Below are 4930 nucleotides of genomic sequence, written 5' to 3'. Positions count from 1 at the left end.
GTACACTATGCATCTCATGATCCGGCATGCATCTTCTAAAGATTTGATCATTACAATACTTGAACAAATAGGGGGCATCATAATAATAACTCCTTACTTCACGCAAGAAATTATTCTTATCATTCGATCCCCAATGCTCCGACATCCGGTTCGTGACAAGAAAGTTTACAATATCAGCATACAATGGCATAGTAGAAAGTGCAAACAGCTGCTCTTCGGGGAATAAATCCTTGATGGGAAACTGTGGCACCGAATCATTAAAAACTAGCCGTGATAAATGGTCAGCAACCACATTCTCTACTTCCTTTTTATCTTTGATAGTAATGTCAAATTCTTGGAGTAGAAGTATCCATCGTATTAAGCGTGGTTTGGCCTCTTTCTTATCCAGTAAATATTTTAGCGCTGCATGGTCCGTGAAGATAACAATAGGAGCACCAAGGATATAAGAGCGAAATTTGTCTAATGTAAATACTACTGCAAGCAATTCTTTCTCGGTGGTGGTGTAATTCATTTGAGCATCGTTCAAGGTTTTGCTTGCATAGTAAATGACATATGGCTTATTATCCTTGCGTTGTCCTAGGACAGCTCCTATCGCATAGTCGCTAGCATCGCACATGATCTCAAAAGGTAATGACCAATCGGGTGGTCGCACGATGGGTGTAGTGCTAAGCATAGATTTCAACTTTTCGAATGCCTCTTGACAGGTTTCGGTCCAATTGAACGGTGTATCAAGGGATAGGAGGTCACATAATGGTCGAGCTATGACACTAAAGTCCTTGATGAACCTCCTATAAAATCCGGCATGACCCAAAAATTATCTAACATCTCTAACCATCTAGGGTGTAGGTAGCTTGGCGATTAGGTCAATCTTAGCTCTATCAACTTTCATGCCCTTCGATGAAACAATATATCCTAGGACAATTTCCTTTGGCACCATGAAGTGGCATTTCTTCCAATTCAGTATCAGATTCTTTTCCATGCATCGAGCTAAGACTGCTTGTAAATGTGACAGGCAATTGATAAGTGCTTAATAATTCATAATTTAGTTATCTTTCCGTAGCACTTATCAATGTTCTTAAACTGATAAATACATATTTTACCATGAAATTGAATAAACATTGAAATAAATTTAAAATATGGTAAGAAGTAAATAATTTTTTTTCTTAAAACCGACTCTGAACTTGTCTCTCTTCCGGTTGCGATCTTTCATGAAAACTATAAGAAAACATATAAGGAGGAGATTGTGTTGATCCGATTTATTAACCTGATGGAGTGTCATCAAGCTAAGGGTATAATTAAATGGGTCTTGGTCCTGATTAGATTGAAAGATATAATTAATTATTTTTGTATGGGGAAAAGGTTTGAGTAACCCTTTTTATTAAGTCACAGTCTTGTTTATTTTACCTGGTCGAGTTCGGCCTGAAGTAGTTCAGCAAGAATTAAATTTAAATGACATTGGGCTCGAGAACAAGTTCAAGCAAATCAACGATCGTGACCCACCTCAAATCCAAAGCCAATTCCCAACCAATTCCTTATCTGCCTTCATATAAAATTTATAATTTTAAAAAAAATAATAATAATAAAAATTAAATATCCACGATTTGCTGTTCATATAAACAGTGTCCCGTGAAAACACTGTTCATATGAACAGTGTTACAAAAAAAATATATAATAAAAATCCCACTGTTCATCTTCTTCCTCCCTGTAAGCTTTCCAACCGCGTGCCCACCGCGTTCATGCCTGCTTCTCTCGTCGATCCCGCGTCTTCAGCCAGTGATTCAGCACCTCCCGTCGATCCAGCATTCAGCGATGCAAATCCTCCACGCGGTGCAGCCGGCGACCAGCTCCTCCGCGATCACCGCGTGCAGCCAGCATCTCAGACCGTCCGCTTGTCCCAGCGCGTTCACAGCAGCAGAATAATAACAACACCTTCTGCGCACAATCCTCCGCTTCTATTCTCTCCGTGATGCATCCAAGATCCCGGCAGTCCAGCCTCTTCCGTCGTCCATTACACACCTGGATCCACCTCCCGGAACTCCAGCACCCCAGCAAAGCCGCAAGAATCGGTCCGAATTTCCTCACGCAGCCAGCATCCCGGATGATCCGATCCCACGGCCATCTCATCTCCTTCCGTCCGCACATCAGCCTCCCGTCGATCCAGCAGCCAGCTCCATTGATCCGATCATTCAACCCGGCGCTCCACGGATCACGCTTTCCTCCTGAGATTCAGCCATTCTTCCTCTTCGTCCGCGATCTGCCCTCCAGCATCCCGCCCCGGAATCAGGCCCATGACCTCTTCTCCCTTCCCGAATGAGCGCCCCAGACGAGTATAAAGAGAGAAGGGTGGCCATCGGCTTGAGGGGGCTCGGTTGAGGGAAAAATAGGGGAGCCCTGTTTCGTAGTGAAGAGGAAGAGAAGAAGAAATAAAAAAAAAGAGAAAGGAGGGGGAAAGGGAATATTTTGCGATATTTTGGAAAGAATGAGAGGGGAAGACTTTCACTTGAAGATGGAAGGTCGTCCGGAAGCCATGCTCGGCTAAACGTCTAGTCTAGGGCTGGATGAAGCCCTAGCAATTTTTCAGGGCATTGTAGTTCTTATTTTCTTTATGATTTTGGAGCTTGTTTAAATTCTTATTATCAATGAAAAATCCTTTTATGATGTTTAAACTTTGAGCATGCTATTTATTATTCATGTTTGCTAAAGTAGTCTAAGATGATCCATGCCTAGGAAGATGAGGTGTACTGCACCCTAGGTTAGCATAATTAGGTAGACACTTCTTGCTATACCGAAGATGGATTTTTTTAAAACTCTTTATGTTTTTATTTTAAAAGGCTTATAGCCAATATTGCATGCCTCTCCAAAAGATTAAAAAAAAATAAAGAATACAAACCCTGATGCAATGCTATGTGGTGGACTCTAAACCCTAGATCCATTTATTCTGATAAATTCTAATTCGCACTCATAGTTTAATTTAGTTAAATCAAGTTAGCAAATTCTTCTTCTTGATTTATTTTTAAAAGAAAAATTAATTATTCTTCAATCCCTGTGGACCGACACCCGTAATCACTATCCTACAGGATACGTGCTATTGCGTGGTTTATTTTCAAAATTGAAAGAACCGATCAATTTTTGGCGCCGTTGCCAGGGATTGCTTGCATAGTTATTTTTCCTATCATTAAAAAAAAATTAATTAAAAAAAAACTTTCAAAAATATATATATATATATATAAATTATTTTCTATTATTGTTACTTTTCTTATCTCCTTTTTCTCTTCTACTATTTTTTTTTAAAATTTTTTTCTTTTGGTCTTATTTGATCAGGAATCGAAGAAAAAATCTGGGATGATCAAAAGGAGAATAGCTGGAAAAGGAATGCTTTAGAGGTTTGCTTAAAAAATTTTAAATTGCTGGAAAAATTTTTTTTGGTAACCTTTAAACCTTTCTTATTTAAATTAATTATTAGCTTGAAATTTTGTGGTGATTGTTTGATTTTAATTTCAGCAAAAGTGTGAATGCATGCTTGATACACATACACAAATTAATCCGCACATAGTAAGGGCAATCACCCCAACAAGATAAGAGCCGGATTTCATCACCGGATTCTTGCCCAACTTAGGTGAACTCAATCTCACATAGTGTCACTTTAATTAAAATTAATTAGACGTTGGCTCCTAGGGACATTCGAGCTCAATAGGACGAAGATCATCGAATGTTGCACCAATTTCGCTCTGTGGCTTAGTTGATGTCTAGGCAAGCTTTGTCCCTATAAAGGAGACAATTCATCTGTTCGAGGCAAGTGGGTTTTAAGTGGGACCTTTGCGAACGCATCGTGACCCCTCCACTTACCTGGGAGCTTACCTGGTCAACTCGGTTCATTAGACCGGATTGGAGGCTTAGGTGCCCTCTTCAAACCAGTTAGGAGCTGTCTAGTGATTTTAGGATAAATACAAGGATTTATGTGTTTTTCTTTTGTTGCATACTTGATTGATCAAGTACTAGTGTATGCAAGGGAGTCGTTCTAGAGTACGTGACCTATTAACTTTTGACCCTGAAATAGAACGGACCCTTAGAAATATTCGACCTGAGATCAGAACAATAGAATCATCCCCACCTCCTGAGATGGCTGAAGACCAACCCAAACTCCTGAGGAAGTACTTTACTCCCACCTTTTACACTTCCCCATCTTGCATTCGATTACCTGAGGTAGCAGCTGTATAATACGAATTAAAGTCTAGTGTGATCCAAATGCTCCCATCTTTTTATGGGCTCACCAACGAAGAACCATATAAACACCTAGATGAATTTCTTGAGATTTGCACCACTGTCAAGATTCAGAACTTCACTGATGATGCTCTAAAACTTAGATTATTCCCTTTCTCCCTTAAAGATAGAGCCAAACAATGGCTGAATTCTTTAGAAGCTAACTCGATTCGTTCTTGGGATCAAATGCAACATGAATTCCTTAAAAAATACTTTTCCATAGGAAGAACGAACCAGTTTAGATGTGCCATTACAAGTTTCTCCCAAACCGAGGGAGAAGAATTTCATGAAACTTGGGAGAGATTTCGGGACCTAATCCGTAAATGCCCTCATCATCAAATACCTAAGTGGCAACTAGTGCAATATTTCTATGACGGATTGACTGAACGAAACCGTCAGATGATCGATGCTGCATGCGGGGGTACTTTCATGCTTCAAAATGAGCATGAAGCATGGCAATTATTTGAAAATCTTAATGAAAACTCCCTCCACCATGCTTCCTGTTCTCGTCAAGCACCTCCGAGTTCTCAAAGAAAAGGGACCATTTGTGAAATAAGTCATTCCATGGATCTGTCTAGCAAGGTAGATGCATTGTCTCATAAGATTGATCAATTGATGATAGGAGGACATATCGTTAGCTCTTCCCAAGCACAAGTGTGTGCTATCTGTT

The 4930-nt window shown here is 39.9% G+C and overlaps 1 non-coding gene across 1 annotated transcript; it reads right to left on the bottom strand.

Moving 5' to 3' along the window:
- Positions 1-4495: 4495 nt before the first annotated feature.
- Positions 4496-4601, bottom strand: LOC113461577. Its single transcript, XR_003383855.2, has one exon. It is a non-coding gene; the product is annotated as a small nucleolar RNA R71 (small nucleolar RNA).
- Positions 4602-4930: the final 329 nt, after the last annotated feature.

This window comes from Phoenix dactylifera, unplaced genomic scaffold, assembly GCF_009389715.1.
Source record: "Phoenix dactylifera cultivar Barhee BC4 unplaced genomic scaffold, palm_55x_up_171113_PBpolish2nd_filt_p 000218F, whole genome shotgun sequence".
Lineage (NCBI taxonomy): Eukaryota > Viridiplantae > Streptophyta > Magnoliopsida > Arecales > Arecaceae > Phoenix > Phoenix dactylifera.
Note: the sequence above shows the minus strand (reverse complement) of the source record. Positions and strands in the feature narration are given on the sequence as shown.